The following is a 19182-nucleotide window of genomic DNA, read 5'->3' on the forward strand; positions in this document are numbered from 1 at the left end:
TTGCTGGATCATTTTTAGTTTTTTAAGGAACCTCCGTACTGTTCTCCATAATGGTTGTCAGAGAGAGACTTTCAAAATGGAGATCACATCATGTCATGCCTCAGGGCGAACAGCCAGTCTTAACAATGACTTGCAAGATTGCTTTCTTTCCCAGTACTTCTCTAATCTCATCTCCTATAATTTCCTACTCTTTCATTCTGCTGCAGACACCTTGGCCTCCTGCCTACTCACTGAACATTTCAAGTATGTATTCCCTTTGTGTCTAATGTGCTGATGGTTCTTCCGTCCAGAATTCTCTTTCCACATGTATCCCCATGGCCAATTTCTTTAACTCCTTTACATCTTTGCTCAAAGGCCACTTTCTCGATGAGGCCTACCCTGATGAGCCAAATTGAAATTCCCGCTTATCCCCCTCCCTGCCCTCTATCCTAGAACTCCATGACTACATTTCCTATCGTTTGTTGAGCCATCTCACACATACCATCACAAGTGGAATTCTTTTTTATTCCCTAAACTTGCTGCTTTACTCAGTGGCATCCGCTCTGTAAAGAAATTCCCAAGCTAAACTTTATTAGGCAAGCTCCATGCCAGAAGCTTTATATGCATTATATCATTTAATATTTTCTCTTGTCCTGTGAAATCAATATACTTACCCTAATTCAAGGCAAGAACATCAAGGGCACATAGTGAATGGGAGAGCTGGAATTCAACTTCAGGTCCCAATGACAGCAGAAACAATATCTGTATTTCTAGCAGGGGTCAGCAAATATGGCTCATAGACCAAATCTAGCCTACCACTCGTTTTTGCATATAAAGTTTTGCTGTAACACAGCTATGCCCATTTGCTTATATGTCAATATTGTCTATGGTTGCTTTCATGCTGCAACAGCAGAGTTGAGGAGTTACCAACAGAAAATGTATGACCTACAAATTCTAAAATATTTGCTTTTTGGCCCCTTTGAGAAAGTTTGCCAACTCCTGATCTATACTACGCTGCCCTTCATACAAAGTACAGGTTAATTTGTCCAGAAATCCCCTGATATATAAATGTATAAGGAAAATTATATAAAGATAAGAGAGTTTAAGAAGAAAAAAAATTGTTTTAAGAATAATTTTAAATTTGTTAAAGTTGTAAATCTCCAAATCAGCTTTTCTTTAGCTTTTAAGTTCAATTTACTAAACTTAATATTCCTTCTGCAGACATAGCAATTATTTATCATCACTGTTGAGGGTGCCTTTGATTATTTTTTGGTCCCAATTATAATATAGTTTAACTTCTTCAAACATTTTAAACCACATTTATAAGTTTAATATTTTTAGTTTCTCCTTTGAGTAATTCAACTCTCTGACATATGCTTATGTAATTTTTAATATAGCAAGTCAATAAAACACGTAGTTATACTTAGATTCCCTAATATATCTCAATATTGTTTATAGATTGAGGAATATTTAAACTTAAAATTCTAAGTCTAAATCTGTTATTCAAATATATATTTTATATTGAAATTACAAATTTCACTTGTTATTCAGCAGGCCAAGTTCTCTTGAACATTATACATATATAAAATTCCAAATGTGCTCTGATTATTTAGCTTAAAAATGCCATAAGTTTGATTCTTTGAATATCCCTTGCTTGATTCTAAATGTTTTTGTAAGAAAATATGTGTATCATGCCAGTCAGTTTTGGGGAATAGTTTCTCAACCAATTGAGACTGGAAAATAACAGGGCTTTTGTTCATAAATTTAACACAGTATGTGTTAATTACATATATATAGGTAAAACATACAATTAGTATATTCTTACTGTAGACCTTATCGAGACATCCTGAGCATTATTTGTAGTTTATAATGGCAGATTCAGTACTTAAAGAAAGTTAGGCTTTTAGTATGTGTCTCTGTCTACTTAATGTTTGCAACTCTACTAAACAAGTTTACTTTAGTGGATTTTTGCATTTCTTTGCATTCTTTGGCTTTAAAATGTGTTCTTCAATTTAAAGTCAAAGACTTTGAATAAATAATTTTGGTATTTTTTTTATATATAGTCTTACTTAGAACTTAGAAGTTATGAGAAGACTTAAAATAACAGTAATTTAGTAGCAGGTAAATGAATAATCCATGTTTCATCATGCTACCAAAGTTTTGATTTTGGGAGTATCTCTCACCTGTCCGATGCTGGATGAGGTAAAGGAGGTTTTCCAGTTAGGCTTCTTCAATGCAGTAGATCACTTCCTAATTTCACTACAACTCCCCAGGGTGGCTCTGCTCCCCATTCTTTGATACCCATGCTGTCCAATATGGTACGTCTAGTCACACGTAGCTACTGAACTTTGAAATGCAGCGAATGTGACCGAGTGACTGAACTTTTAAGTATGCTCAATTTTAGTTAATTGAAATAAAACTATAAAGACTCAGTTATGGGAAAAATTTTAAGAATATTTGGAACAAGTTAGGAATGTGAAACTACTTTTTCTACTGTAAATTTTATGAAATCTAAATAAAGATCAAAATGTAGATTTAAAGGATGAAAAACTGTAATTGAGATGTGTTCTAAGTGTAAAGGACACACTGACTTTTGAGGCTTAGCATGAAAAAGAATGCAAAATATTTCACTAATCACTTTTGAAGTTGTTTGCATGTTAAAATCATAGTATTTTGGATATGTGGGATTACAGAAAATAGTCTTGAAGTCAATTTCACCTTAATTTTACTATTTTTCAGTGTAGCTACTAGAAAGTTTTGAATTACATCTGTGGCTTGCATTTATGTCTGTTAGACCATGAGTTTCCCAGCTGTACCTGCATCTATCCAGCATAGTTTTAGCCCTCATCTCCCCACATATTTCTGAACATTAACTGTTTTACAAAGGGGAGCGGGAATTATTTTCTTTCCCTGGAGGACCCTGGGATTCCCACTCTTTCCTTACCAGATATTTCCAATTTTACAACATTCTTCATCAAACAAATGTCTGTATCCATTCTTTATGGCATCTTCTTCAACTATGAGCTTTCCATTTACAATTTAGTATTGTGTTACAGCTTTATCAAATCATTTTCTGAACAGATCATGAAGGGAAAACTGAGAGGATCCAGGCACCTCTACTGGGGAGATTTTATGAGAGTGGCAAGGTATTGTCTAACCTTGGCATTCTCAGAACATCTCTGAGCGTCAGATTCATATTCTACACCCTGGAAATAATGATACCTGCTTCATAGATTAGATATGAGAATGAAAAGGTATACAAACTGGGAAAGCACCCAGCACAGTACGTATTTTGGGATTGTTTTTGTTTATTCTGTTTCTAAATTGGTACTTTTATTCAAGTAAAACAATCATCCAGAAAGATGCATGCATCATAAAGGCACAGTTGATGAGCTAGCATAAAGTGAGGGTACCTGTTACCACTACTCAGGTGAAGAAATAGATAACCAGCACCCCAGAAGCTCTCTTCAGGCTCCCTTCAGTGACAACCCACCAGATTTGTTTGGTCTGTTTTCAAACATTATATCCATATAGTCATGTCGTATGCATTCTTTTGTGGTTTGCTTTTCATTTCACATTATATTTCTGAGATATGTCAGTGTTATTGGCATGTAACAATACTTTGTGTTTTGGTGTTACTGCTGTGTAGTTCCCACTTTATACCATGATCAATCTGTTCTTCTCTTGATTGATAAATGAATTGTTTTCACCATGAGGATAGTAAAAATCATGTTGCTATAAACATTTTTGTACATGGTTTCTGGTACTCATAAGTATTTATTTTTGTTAGGTCTGTGACGTGCAGTATTAATAGCTGAGTCACAGGGTGTGTATATGTTAACTTTAGCTAGTACTGCCAATTCCTTTTCAAAGGTGGTTATACCAAATTGATCTTCATACCAGCTATTTATGGAAACTCCAGTTACTCCATATCTTTGATAGCACTTGGTATCTCATTGTGATTTTAATTTGCCTGTCTCTAATCACTAAAGAAATTAAGCTTTTTTTTAACATCTTTATTGGCGTATAATTGCTTTACAATGGTGTGTTAGTTTCTGCTTTGTAACAAAGTGAATCAGCTATACATATACATATATCCCCATATCTCTTCACTCTTGCATCTCCCTCCCTCCCACCCTCCCTATCCCACCCCTCTAGGTGGTCACAAAGCACCAGCTGATCTCCCTGTGCTATGCAGCTGCTTCCCACTAGCTATCTATTTTACATTTGATAGTGTATATATGTCCATGCCACTCTCTCACTTTGTCACAGTTTACCCTTCCCCCTCCCTGTGTCCTCAAGTCCATTTGCTAGTAGGTCTGCATCTTTTTTCCTGTCTTGCCCCTAGGTTCCTCATGACCTTTTCTTTTGATTCTATGTATATGTGTTGGCATACAATATTTGTTTTTCTCTTTCTGACTGACTTCACTCTGTATGACAGACTCTAGGTCCATCCACCTCACTACAAATAACTCAATTTTGTTTCTTTTTATGGCTGAGTAATATTCCATTGTATATGTGTGTCACATCTTCTTTATCCATTCATCCGATGATGGACACTTAGGTTGCTTCCATGCCCTGGCTATTGTAAGTAGAGCTGCATTGAACATTGTGGTACATGACTCTTTTTGAATTATGGTTTTCTCAGCGTATATGCCCAGTAGTGGGATTGCGGGGTCGTATGGTAGTTCTATTTTCATTCTTTAAGGAACCTCCATACTGTTCTCCATAGTGGCTGTACCAATTTACATTCCCACCAACAGTGCAAGAGGGTTCCCTTTTCTCCACACCCTCTCCAGCATTTACTGTTTGTAGACTTTTTGATGCTGGCCATTCTGACCTGTGTGAGATGAAATCTCATTGTAGTTTTGATTTGCATTTCTCTAATGATTAATGATGTTGAGCATCCTTTCATGTGTTTGCTGGCAATCTGTATATCTTCTTTGGAGAAATGTCTATTTAGGTCTTCTGCCCATTTTTGGATTGGGTTGTTTGTTTTGTCGATATTGAGCTGCATGAGCTGCTTGTAAATTTTGGAGATTAATCCTTTGTCAGTTGCTTCATTTGCAAATATTTTCTCCCATTCTGAGGGTTGTCTTTTGCTCTTGTTTATGGTTTCGTTTGCTATGCAAAAGCTTTGAAGTTTCATTAGGTCCCATTTGTTTATTTTTGTTTTTATTTCCATTTCTCTAGGAGGTGGGCCAAAAAGGATCTTGCTGTGATTTATGTCATAGAGTGTTCTGCCTATGTTTTCCTCTAAGAGTTTGATAGTTTCTGGCCTTACATGTAGGTCTTTAATCCATTTTGAGCTTATTTTTGTGTATGGTGTTAGGGAGTGTTCTAATTTCATCTTTTACATGTAGCTGTCCAGTTTCCCCAGCACCATTTAGTGAAGAGGCTGTCTTTTCTCCACTGTATTCTTGCTTCCTTTATCAAAGATAAGGTGACCATATGTGTGTGGGTTTATCTCTGGGCTTTCTATCCTGTTCCATTGATCTGTATTTCTGTTTTTGTGCCAGTAACATACTGTCTTGATTACTATAGCTTTGTAGTATAGTCAGAAGTCAGGAAGCCTGATTCCTCCAGCTCTGTTTTTCTTTCTCAAGATTGCTTTGGCTATTCAGGGTCTTTTGTGTTTCCATACAAATTGTGAAATTTTTGGGTTTAGTTCTGTGAAGAATGCCATTGGTAGTGTGATAAGGATTGCATTGAATCTGTAGATTGCTTTGGGTAGTATAGTCATTTTCACAATGTTGGTTCTTCCAATCCAAGAACATGATATATCTCTCCATCTATTTGTATCGTCTTTAATTTCTTTCATCAGTGTCTTATAATTTTTTGCATATAGGTCTTTTGTCTCCTTAGGTAGGTTTATTCCTACATATTTTATTCTTTTGTGGCAGTGGTGAATGGGAGTGTTCTCTTAATTTCTCTTTCTGATCTTTCATCACTAGTGTATAGGAATGCCAGAGATTTCTGTACATTAATTTTGTATCCTGCTACTTTACCAAATTCATTGATTAGCTCTAGTAGTTTTCTGGTAGCATCTTTAGGATTCTCTATGTATAGTATCATGTCATCTGCAAACAGTGACAGCTTTACTTCTTCTTTTCCGAGTTGGATTCCTTTTATTTCTTCTCTGATTGCTGTGGATAAAACTTCCAAAACTATGTTGAATAATAGTGGTGAGAGTGGGCAACCTTGTCTTGTTCCTGATCTTAGTGAAAATGGTTTCAGTTTTTCACCATTGAAGATGATGCTGGTTGTGGGCTTGTCATACATGGCCTTTATTATGTTGAGCTAAGCTCCCTCTATGCCTACTTTCTGGAGGGTTTTTATCATAAACAAGTGTTGAATTTTGTTGAAAACTTCCTCTGCATCTATTGAAATGATCATATGGTTTTTCTCCTTCAGTTTGTTAATATGGTGTATCACATTGATTTGCGTATATTGATCAATGCTTGCATTCCTAGCATAGACCCCACTTGAACATGGTGTATGATCCTTTTAATGTGCTGCTGGATTCTGTTTGCTAGTATTTTGTTGAGGATTTTTGTATCTATGTTTATCAGTGATATTGTCCTCTAGTTTTCTTTCTTTGTGACATCTTTGTCTAGTTTTGGTATCAGGGTGATGGTGGCCTCGTACAATGAGTTTGGAAGTGTTCCGCCGTCTGCTATATTTTGGAAGAGTTTGAGAAGGATAAGGTGTTAGCTCTTTTCTAAATGTTTGATAGAATTCGCCTGTGAAGCCATCTGGTCCTGGGCTTTTGTTTATTGGAAGATTTTTAATCACAGTTTCAATTTCAGTGCTGTGATTTGTCTGTTCATATTTTCTACTTTTTCCTGGTTCAGTCTCGGAAGGTTGTACTTTTCTAAGAATTTGTCCGCTTCTTCCAGGTTGTCCATTTTATTGGCATAGATTTGCTTGTAGTGATCTCTCATGATCCTTTGTATTTCTGCAGTGTCAGTTGTTACTTCTTTTTCATTTCTAATTCTATTGATTTGAGTCTTCTCCCTTTTTCTCTTGATGAGTCTGCCTAATGGTTTATCAATTTTGTTTTTCTCTCAAGGAACCAGCTTTTAGTTTTATTGATCTTTGCTCTTGTTTCCTTCATTCCTTTTTCATTTATTTCTGATCTGATCTTTATGATTTCTTTCCTTCTGCTAACTTTGGGGATTTTTGTTCTCCTTTCACTAATTGTTTTAGGTGTAAGGTTAGGTTGTTTATTTGAGATGTTTCTGGTTTCTTAAGGTAGGATTTTACTGCTATAAACTTCCCTCTTAGAACTGCTTTTGCTGCATCCCATAGGTTGGGTCATCGTGTTTTCATTTTCATTTGTTTCTAGGTAGTTTTTGATTTCCTCTTTGATTTCTTCAGTGATCTGTTGGTTATTAAGTAGTATATTGTTTAGCCTCCATGTGTTTGTATTTTTTACAGATTTTTTCCTGTAATTGATATCTAGTGTCATAGTATTGTGGTCAGAAAAGGTACTTGATATGATTTCAGTTTTCTTAAATTTACCAAGGCTTGTCTTGACTTGTGACCCAAAATATGATCTATCCTGGAGAATGATCCATGAGCACTTGAGAAGAAAGTCTATTCTGTTGTTTTTGGATGGAATGTCCTATAAATATCAGTTAAGTCCATCTTGTTTAATGTATCATTTCAAGCTTGTATTTCCTTATTCATTTTCATTTTGGATGATCTGTCCATTGGTGAATGTGGGGTGTTAAAGTCCCCTACTATGATTGTGTTACTGTCGATTTCCCCTTTTATGGCTGTTAGTATTTGCCTTATGTATTGAGGTGCTCCTCTGTTGTGTGCATAAATATTTACAATTGTTATATCTTCTTCTTGGCTCGATCCCTTGATCATTATGTAGTGTCCTTCTTTGTCTCTTGTAATAGTCCTTATTTTAAAGTCTATTTTGTGTGATATGAGAATTGCTACTCCAGCTTTGTTTTAATTTCCATTTGCATGGAATATCTTTTTCCATCCCTTCACTTTCAGTCTGTGTGTGTCCCTAGGTCTGAAGTGGGTCTCTTGTAGACAGCATATATATGGGTCTTGTTTTTGTATCCATTCAGCCAGTCTGTGTGTTTTGATTGGAGCATTTAATCCATTTACATTTAAGGTAATTATCAATATGTATGTTCCTGTTACTGTGTTCTTAATTGTTTTGTGTTTGTTATTGTAGGTCTTTTCCTTCTCTTGTGTTTCCTGCCTAGAGAAGTTCCTTTAGCATTTGTTGTAAAGCTGATTTCATGGTGCTGAATTCTCTTAGCTTTTGCTTGTCTGTAAAGGTTTTAATTTCTCGATCAAATCTGAATGAGATCCTTGCTGGGTAGTGTAATCTTGGTTGTAGGTTTTTCCCTTTCATCACTTTAAATATGTCCTGCCACTCCCTTCTGGCTTGCAGAGGTTCTGCTGAAAGATCAGCTGTTAACCTTATGGGGATTCCTTGTATGTTATTTTTCCCTTGCTGCTTTTAATATTTTTTCTTTGTTTTTAATTTTTGATACTTTGATTAATATGTGTCTTGGCATGTTTCTATTTGGATTTATCCTGTATGGGACTCTGTGTGCTTCCTGGACTTGATTAACTATTTCCTTTCCCATATTAGGGAAGTTTTCAACTATAATCTCTTCAAATATTTTCTCAGTCCCTTTCTTTTTCTCTGCTTCTCCTGGGACGCCTATAATTTGAATTTTAGTGCGTTTAATGTTGTCCCAGAGGTCTCTGAGACTGTCCTCAATTCTTTCATTCTTGTTTCTTTATTCTGCTGTGCGGTAGCTATTTCCACTGTTTTATCTTCCAGGTCACTTATCCATTCTTCTGCCTCAGTTATTCTGCTATTGATCCCTTCTAGAGAATTTTTAATTTCATTTATTTTGTTGTTAATCAGTGTTTGTTTGCTCTTTAGTTCTTCTCAGTCCTTGTTAAACGTTTCTTGTATTTTCTCTATTCTATTTCCAAGATTTTGGATCATCTTTACTATCATTACTCTTAATTCTTTTTCAGGTAGACTGCCTATTTCCTCTTTGTTTGTTAGGTCTGGTGAGTTTTTACCTTGCTCTGTCATCAGCTGTGTTTTTTTCTGTCTTCTCATTTTGCTTAACTTACTGTGATTGGGGTCTCCTTTTAACAGGCTGCAGGTTCGTAGTTCCCGTTGTTTTTCGTGTCTGCCCCAAGTCACTAAGGTTGGTTTTGTGGGTTGTGTAGGCTTCCTGGTGGATGGGACTAGTGCTTGTGTTCTGGTGGATGAGGCTGGATCTTGTCTTTCTGGTGGTCATTTCTGCGTCCGGTGGTGTGTTTTGCAGTGACCTTATTATGATTTAAAGCAGCCTCTCTGCTAATGGGTGGGGTTGTGTTTCTGTCTTGCTAGTTGTTTGGCATAGGGTGTCCAGCACTGTAGCTTGCTGGTCATTGAGTGGAGCTGGGTCTTGGCGTTGAGATGGAGATCTCTGGGAGATTTTCGCCATTTGATATTACGTGGAGCTGGGAGGTCTCTGGTGGACCAGTGTCCTGAAGTTGGCTCTCCCACCTCAGAGGCACAGCGCTGACGCCTGGCCGAGCAACAAGAGCCTGTTATCCACACGGCTCAGAATACAAGGGAGAAAGAAAGAAAGAAAAAGATAAAGTTATTAAAATAAAAAATAATTATTGAAAATATTTAAAAAGTAATTTAAAAAAGAAAGAAGGAAAGAAGTGAGCAACCAAACGAAAAAGCAAATCCACCAATGATAACAAGCGCTAAAAACTATACTAAAAAAAAAAAAAAAAACCCAAACGAACAGACAGTACCCTAGGACAAATGATAGAAGCAAAGCTCTACAGACAAAATCACACACAGAAGCGTACACATACACACTCACAAAAAGAGAAAAAGGGAAAAAATATATATATATCGTTGCTCCCAAGGTCCACCTCCTCAATTTGGGATGATTTGTTGCCTATTCATGTATTCCACAGATGCAGGGTACATCACGTTGATTGTGGAGATTTAATCCGCTGCTCCTGAGGCTGCTGGAAGAGATTTCCCTTTCTCTTCTTTGTTCTTACAGCTTCCAGGGGCTCAGCTTTGGATTTGGCCCCGCCTCTGCGTGTAGGTCGCCTGAGGGCGTCTTTTCTTAGCTCAGACAGGATGGGGTTAAAGGAGCAGCTGCTTCAGGGACTCTGGCTCACTCAGGCCGCGGGGAGGGAGGGGCACGGAGTGCTGGGCGAGCCTGCGGCTGCAGAGGCTGGCATGACGTTGCACCAGCCTGAGGCGCACCGTGTGTTCTCCCGGGGAATTTGTCCCTGGATCATGGGACCGTGGCAGTGGCGGGGTGCACAGGCTCCCGGGAGGGGAGGTGTGGATAGTGACCTGTGCTTGCACACAGGGTTCTTGGTGGCGGCAGCAGCAGCCTTAGCGTCTCATGCTCGTCTCTGGGGTCCACGCTTTTAGCCGCAGCTCGTGCCCGTTTCTGGAGCTCCTTTAAGCGGCGCTCTTAATCCCCTCTCCTCGCGCACCAGGAAACAAGGAGGGAAGAAAAAGTCTCTTGCCTCTTCAGTAGCTCCAGACTTTTTCCCAGACTCCCTCTCATCTATCCGTGGCGCACTAGCCCCCTTTAGGCTGTGTTCATGCTGCCAACCCCAGTCCTCTCCCTGGGATCCTACCGAAGCCCGAGCCTCAGCTCGCAGCCCTGCCCGCTCCGGCGGGTGAGCAGACAAGCCTCTCGGGCTGGTGAGTGCTGGCCGGCACCAATCCTCTGTGCGGGAATCTCGCCGCTTTGCCCTCCGCACCCCTGTGGCTGTGCTCTCCTCCGCGCCTCCGAAGCTCTGCGCCTCCGCCACCCGCAGTGTCTGCCCCCGAAGGGGCTTCCTAGAGTGTGGAAACCTTTCCTCCTTCACAGCTCCCTCCCACTGGTATGGGTCCCGTCCCTATTCTTTTGTCTGTTTTTTCTTTTTTCTTTTGCCCTACCCAGGTATGTGGGGAGTTTCTTGCCTTTTGGGAGGTCTGAGTCTTTTGCCAGCATTCAGTAGGTGTTCTGTAGGGGTTGTTCCACATGTAGATGTATTTCTGATGTATTTGTGGGGAGGAGGGTGATCGCCACGCCTCACTCTTCCACCCTCTTGAATCCCCTCCAAGCTCTTTTTAATTCCAATGCTGCTTTGTCAGAATTGACCTTTTTTTTTTTTTTTTTGGCGGTACACGGGCCTCTCACTGTTGTGGCCTCTCCCGTTGCAGAGCACAGGCTCTGGACGCGCAGGCTCAGCAGCCATGGCTCATGGGCCCAGCCGCTCTGCGACATGTGGGATCTTCCCGGACTGGGGCACGAACCCGTGTCCCCTGCATCGGCAGGCGGACTCTCAACCACTGCGCCACCGGGGAAGCCCAGAATTGACCTTTTCTAAAAAAAATATTTACTTATTTGGCTGCGCCGGGTCTTCGTTGCGGCACGTGGGATCTTTAGTTGAGGCACGTGGAGTCTTTAGTAGAGGCATGCAAACTCATAGTTACAGCATGCAAACTCTTAGATGCGGCATGTGGGATCTAGTTCCCTGACCAGGGATCGAACCTGGCTCCCCTGCATTGGGAATGCAGAATGTTAGCCACTGGACCACCAGGGAAGTCCCAGAATTGACCTTCTGATGTGTTAGATTTATCTTGGCCTGGAACTGCTCTTCATGGTAGACAACTGACTAGTCGGTGCTCTTAATAGGTTCTCTTAGCGAATACAGATTCCTATTCTAAAAATTAGCAAGTGTGTTATGTGGACATTTTCCTCATAGACCAGCACAGTTAAAAATCAACACCTTTTCTAAATATAGTGTTTAAAGTATTTCCTTCATTTCTATACCCTGATAAGTACTTGGCAAAGGGTAGAGTAATTTTATTGGTCTAAATGGATATCTTATGATTATCAACAAATAGAATGGATTCCAACTGTGATATTCAGATATCTTTTGAATCAGAAGCTACCGTGAATGCATGTACAATGATAATATCTGCTTATTTTTTAGCCATTAAAAACCATCCCTGCTACCACTCACCCTCATCACAGAGAAGGGCAGAAACAAATTCAGCTACATGAAGGTGACAAATATGTACAAAGGGGAGTCTGTGAGAGGAGATGGATTTAGGTTTTTTGGTTCATGTTCAGGCTTGATATTTTGTAATCTAGTACTGATTTTTTTTATCTCCTTTCTATATTCTGATTAGATAGATCAAACACATGCCTACAAAGAATAAATATATGATGTTATTTCAGATCAGACAATTATATGAAGACCCAGGTAACATGTTTGATTTTTTAAGTCTCTGTGTGCTCTGAGAAAAATCTCTCTTTTCATCACTTCACTAGCATGCCAAGTAGTCCCCCATGAAAAAACTGGAAATTGAGAACTGAAACAATGCCAAGAGCATTACTATATCAGAGACATTGGATTTTGTCTATTTTTACAGTAGAGAAAGCTCAGTATCTATTCTTGCCAGTGTTCTTTAGCAGGATTTGTGATGGTTTAGATTATTGTTCAGCAACTAAATATTAAATCCCTTGCCACTCCTGCTGTGGGGAGAGTCAACTTCCTTGCCTTGTTGATGTTGGGCTTGGAAACTTAGTAGATGTGACACAAGCAGAGTCCTTAATTCTGCTTGTGTGGTTTGGATTGGCTTTTGGACTCCTGGCATTCATCAGGAGAAGAAAATGGCCAGGTGGCCACTGGCCCAAAGAGTGTGAAAATTACGTGTAGCACATCAGAATCCACCCTGGATCCTAGAGTCCAACCTAGCCAAGCTGAGCTGGAGCTGACCAGCCAACTGATCGAGGAGAAATAAGGTCTTGATGTTTTAAGCCACTTAGTTTTGGTGTGGTTTGTTAAGCAGCATTATTATGGAAAAAGCTGACTGAGATAGTTTCTGAGTTTAATGTTTAAGAATATTGACATTGAAGTCCTCAAATATAAGACTTCACTGAGTAAATTAGTCAAAAAATATATATGTTTTTGAATATTTATAATGTGTCAGGTACTTTGCTACATTCTAGGGAAAGATGGTGAAGAAAATCAACCTGGGGAAACTTAACAAGGTAATTACAATACAAGATGATCTGTTTCTGAAAGGAATACGCACCTATTACAGGGTGATTTAGAAGGGGGACTGGAACTGGTCTGGACGACTCAAGGAAGTTTTGTCAGAGATGAAGTTTGAGTAGGAATTATCCACGTTATTGTAGGTAGAGGCAATAACATGCTCAAAAATTTAGGAACAGGAAGATATGGTCATTTGGTAGATTACAAGGAATGTTGTAAGGCGGGACTGGATGGAGTACAAAGGACAATGTAAGTCTGAGGGGTAAATAGTTTGAAGGGGCTAAGCAGGTAGAAAGGGTATCTGGAGCTTCTGGCAGCTATCTTGTACACTAAATATAAAGGGTGATAAAGCTCAGATGATGTCACTGGTTTTTAAGATTCAGTTATGCATGGAACCAAGGCTAGGTCTCTGAGTAACTCCTACATTTATGAGACAGAAAAAAGCAATGGGTTCATTAATTTAACAGCTATTTTCTGAGTCCTGTGAATGTGGCGGCAAATGAAAATAATACAGTCACTTCCCTCTGAGAGGTTACCATTGGTTAGAAATACAGAGGTAGTAAGAGGCGATTCTAACACATAACGTTAAGGGTTATAGTATGGAAATATACGGGACAAAGTGGTGAGAGGACAAGAAAGATTTCAGAGAAAGCAACACCTAAGCTGAGTACATAAAGGAGGAGTAAGAATGACTCAAGTCAAGAGTAAGAAATATATCATTCAGGTAGAGTGGATGGAATGTTTCAGATTCTCAAGGATAGGAGAAAAGATGATGAGTCTATGTAGAGCAGGGGTCCCCAAACCCCGGGCCAAGGACCGGTACCGGTCCACGGCCTGTTAGGAACCAGGCCGTGCAGCAGGAGGTGAGCGGCAGGCGAGCCAGTGAAGCTTCATCTGCCGCTCCCCATGGCTCCCCGTGGCTCCCCATCGCTCACATTACTTCCTGAACCATCCCCCCACCCCACCCCCTTCAGTGGAAAAATTGTCTTGCACGAAACCGGTCCCTGGTGCCAAAAATGTTGGGGACCGCTGGTGTAGAGGGATGACTGCTTTTAAAAGACAAACTGAGAAAGGTAAATGGGGCCAGACCATAAGTCATGTTATGGATGTTGGATTTTAATTAAGAACAAGGAGAAACCATCGAGGGATTTTACGGAGGACTGAGAAACATCCATGGCATAGAACAGGCAACACTTGGTGACTGATTACGCAGCTGGGTTAAAGAAGAGGGAGACACGGAGGACACTCAGCTAATGGACTTGGGCACATCACTGAAGGGTGATGCCATTGGGAGCAAAGATGTGGCGCAGGTCTAGAGGGTTGGTGATGAGAATATAAAGGTAATGTTAAAAAAAAAATTAAAGGAAGTGGACAAATAGCCATTAGGGGCAAAGAGAATCAGTGTAGTGCTTATTCACCAGTATAGGGGAAAGACCTAGTTTTAAGAAAGAGGAGATGTTCATCAGTGCCAACGTGGCAACGAATATGAGAATACGGAGGAGGAAACCATGTTCAGATTGAGATATTGGGGGTCTGTGAGTGACCTTTGTGGAAGCAGTTGTAGTAAATTGGTGTGTGCAGAGACCAGATGATAAGAAGCTTAGGGGGAAGTGAGTGAAGAAATGAAGAAACTGTGGAAGAAATAATGGAATGGCAGCTTAGAGAAGTAGCTGTGTTGAGTCACAGGAGTATTAGGAGAAGGAATTCAAGCCAGTTTGTGTGCTGAGAAGAAATATCCAGGGGAAAGGAAGACACCTAAGATATACGGTGTGTGGGGTCGTGGGGAGACGCTTATAGATCATGTTCTGAGGGAGACAGTTCCATCTCAGGGCTGAAGAACTTATCCCTGATAAGGAGCGCAGACACTTCATCCTCAGGACGGAAGAACAGAGAAGGGCAGGCTGATGAAAATAAGAAATCGTAAGGTATGGAAAACACGACTTAAGCCGTTATGTATTGACTGTTACTCCAAAAAGTAGAAGAGGAGGTCGTTGGCTAGCTGCGTTTGAGAAAAGTACAAAAGATTGTAACTGTCCTTCTGAGGAAATCGCTAAGGAGATGGTTCTTAGCTGAAAATCATAGACTTCACTCTAGTTAGTTTTGGTAGAAGTGGAATTTATTCAGGGCTGTTAGGTAGTTCACAGGATTATCAGGAGGTCCAGTGAGCCACAGCCAGGGACAGTGCTCAGCGCGTGATGATCGCTCGTAAAAAGCCCCTGCTGTCAGTATGTGGTGCCTACACCTCACTCATCAAAATACCATAGCTCGCGGCTGCCGAGCTTAAGATAGGACGTTAGATGTCTCTGAGGCGCCAAGTGCTGGGAGCCACTGGGAGCCACCTGGTGCAGAAGATGGACTCAGTGAGTATGTATGTCGTCACATTGCTGCCTTCTGTAGGAGACACTGCTGTTTGGACCCCAGTATATACTCTGTTCTTCTCCCATTGTGATAGAACGTTTAGTCAGTCACATAGCCAGCTGCTCAGAGTAAAAACTACATTTCTCAGCCTCTTTTGAAGCTGAATGTGGCCCTGTGACTAAGTTTTGGCCAGTGGGGGATAGAAGTATCGTATAGCAGCGATAGTCAGAAGTACTGTATAGCAGCTTCTGACAGAGAAGATGAGCCACTCCCTGGGGTTGGTTAAGTAATCAGCCTAAAGGAGCCTGTGTCCTGTGGGCTTCTTAGAGTAGAGCCATCAGACCAGTCCAGGACGGTCGATTTTTCACTTTTGCATAAGAGAAAAGTAATCTTCTATCTCATTTTCCAAATTCAAAAGCAGTTTTTCATGGGTATGTCTGATGTGTAGCCCAGATCCCTTGCCTCGATCCCGGGATCCAAGGAGTTTGAAGGGCAAGAGTTCAGGTTCTCCCTCTGGCAGCCAGGACTCATAAGGAAGGGAATGTCCCTCAGAAAGGGGAGGCGTTCGAAAGATGTTAGGCAACAGCAATAATCAGTAATAAAACAGATGTTTGTAACAGGGATAAGCAAGGGAGGAGAGGAAGGAAGGAAAAAATGAGTGGCAGAGGGGCCCCAAAGAGCATGAATTCACCAAGATCTGATATCATGGCTTTAAAAGCAAAACAAACCAGAACAAAACAAAGCAAACCTTTGACACCGTGGGGGAAAGAGAAACTAGTCTGAGCCTAGTGAAAAGTGTTGTGGGATCGTCAGACTGTAGAATCCAAATCTGATATAGAAACAACCAGAGATGGAAGAGAGTGAGCGACAGAAAGGCTTTCCCTCCCTCGTGCTCCATCCCAGGGCCTGGTCGGAGGATGGGTATAGGCGGTAGTATGTAGGGTTGAGTGCTGGCAGAAACAGGCAGAGCGTTGGAGTCAGATGTGAATGAGACCCTAACTCTGCCTAACATGCTTACTGTAGAAACTTAGGCAAATTACTTGCCTCTTCAAGTTCATTTCCTCATCAGTAAAATGGAAAGAATGATAGTACCAGCAAACTTGCACCACAGATAGAGTGTGCTCAGCACCTAACACTGTGTCTGGCACCTTGTAAGCCCTCAAAGTCAAGGTGAACACTTTTTAGTAAAGCTGAAGGGCTCCATTTACTCTTCCACTCTCATCCCCTTGCCCCATGCCGTCATTCTGAGGCGAATAAAAATATCTAGTTCTATCTGGGGCTGAAAACCACGTGGCATAATTCAAGCCCTTCTCAGAAATAGTGTTTGAACCTAGGGAAAAAAGTCAAGACTCACAATTAGAGAATGGAATCCTCAGGAAAAACCGGCATCTGAACAAGAAAATGAGCTTATTGACATTGAAAAATGTTATTACGTTTTCAATTTCATTAAAGTTTCCAACACATTTATTGTTGTGTTGGAAACACATTTATTTCTGTGCTATGTGTCTGATAGCAAAAATGGGCAAAAACATCAGTCTGTAAGCTCTGGTACTCTAGACTGTGACAGCACTGATGAAGTATATGTTTCCTGAAGAGACATGCAATCCTCACTATCTGTGACCATTGAAATATTAAGGAAATTACTTATAAAACAGATAAAAATCCATTATGAGAGCATAGCCTAGAAACTGCCCAGGAAGATGGGAAGGAGTAATTTCCAATCTTCCTTGGAAATTAAAGAAAAGAATTTTTTTATCTTGTTATTATCCTGGTGAAATTAAATTTCATTGTGTGTTTCTCATCTTCATAATTACCAGGTTGCTTTGAGAATTAGATATAAAAAACCACCTAATTTAAAGGTAGCAGCTGATTTTTCTAAATATTATATTTTTTAAATGATAAAAGAGGAAGAACGTTGCAAACGATCATTTTAATCACCATGCTTGTTCTGTGTCAGCCCACCCACCTTTCTCAACACGCTCTTTTGCAGCATTGAGGCAGAATAACTATAGGGACATCTACCCAGACCCTAAAACCATCTGGGTCAGTACAGGAATAGGATCCCAAAGAATATGTACTTGGGTTTCTGGAGAAAGTTCCAGAGGCTGGGAGGTATGGTAGGCTAAATGATTGCCCCCAAAGATGTCCACACTCTACTCATCTGGTACCTGTAAATATGCTACCTTACATGACGAAAGGCACTTTGCAGATATAAGGTTATGGACCACAGAGAGAGTAGCCTGGATTATCCATGTGGGCCCAATCTAATAACACGGGTCCATAAAAGCAGAGGACCTTTCCCAGCTGTAGCTCATCAGAGAGATTGCTGTGACCTTGGAAGAGAACCAGAGAGATGGCAACATGAGGAGGACTCAGCCGGCTGTCGTTGGCTTTGAAGATGGGAAGGGTCATGAGCAAAGGAATGTGGGCAGCTTCTAGATGCTGGGAAAATGAGGAAGTGGATTCTCTCCTAGAGCCTCCAGGAGCAAATGTGGTCTTGCCCACACTTTGACTTTAGCCAAGTGAGACCTTGTTAGACTTCTGACCCACAAATTTGTAAGATATTAAATTTGGATGTTGTTTTAAGACCCTCAGTTTGTGGTATGTGTTGTAGCAGCATAGAAAACAAATACAGGAGGGAACCTATTAATTAACTTGGCACGTTCGCCCAGTTCTTACTGTGTTTGATCTATGACTTTGCTTTTTCGGTATCTCTGCTGAATGTGCCTGTGTGCACATTGGACCTGGGACTGGGCTCTTGTCCCCAGCTCTTTAGACTGAGGTCCTGACAATGTGCCTGCCTCTTAGTAGCTTTTATTTGGGCTCTAGACTCTATTCCAGTGAAAGCAGCAGCCAGCTGGTGTACAGCTCCAATGAGTCATATGCTGCAACCAGTCCTGAAGATTCATTCCTGCTGCAGTTCTCATTTCACCATGTAAGACACATCTGAACATCAGGCATGACCAGGACCTAGTCCTACTCATCAAATATTCCTCCCTCCCTCCCTCCCTCCCTCCCTCCCTCCCTTCCTTCCTTCCTCCCCCCTCCTCCCCTCCTCCCCTCCTCCCCCTCCCTCTTCCTCCCCTCCTCCCCTCCTCCCCCTCGCCTTCCCCCTCCTCCCCCCTCCCCTTTCCCTTCCTCCCCTCCTCCCCCTCCTCCCCGTCCTCCCCTCCTCCCCTCCTCCTCTCCCCCTCCTCCCCCCTCCCCTCCTCCCCTCCTCCCCCCTCCTCCCCCTCTCTTCTTCCCTTCCTTCCTCATGATGATGCCCTTTTCTCAAACATCTTAACAAGTAGTACTTATAAAATATTTTTTAAATGTTATTTAATGTTATTAAATGTTATTTTTTAAAAGCTTTCACTGTTATCATCAGCACCATTGTCCTCTTTGTTGACATCATCACCGTCAGTTAAACACATGCACACATGAAAAAAATCAAATGGTAAGAAAAGCATAAAATAAAAACTATTAACCTGCCTTATCACCAGTCACCTTATCACCATACTTCCCAAGATACTAGTGCTTTCATCAACTTCTGCTTTTTATTTACATAATTTAAAAAATTTGGACTAAATGTATATTTACAGAAACGTTGCAAAGGTAGTATAGAGAGTTCTCATGTACCCTTCACTGAGCTTCCCCTAATGTTAACAGCTTATATAATCATGGGTACGTTCATTTAAATTTTTTTTCTGCTTTTAATTCTTCTGGTTATTTCTTTCATATTTCTAAATAATATGCTTATAGCTTTATTAATTAATTTATCAAATT

This window comes from Lagenorhynchus albirostris, chromosome 6 (genome assembly GCF_949774975.1).
Source record: "Lagenorhynchus albirostris chromosome 6, mLagAlb1.1, whole genome shotgun sequence".
NCBI classification, from domain to species: domain Eukaryota; kingdom Metazoa; phylum Chordata; class Mammalia; order Artiodactyla; family Delphinidae; genus Lagenorhynchus; species Lagenorhynchus albirostris.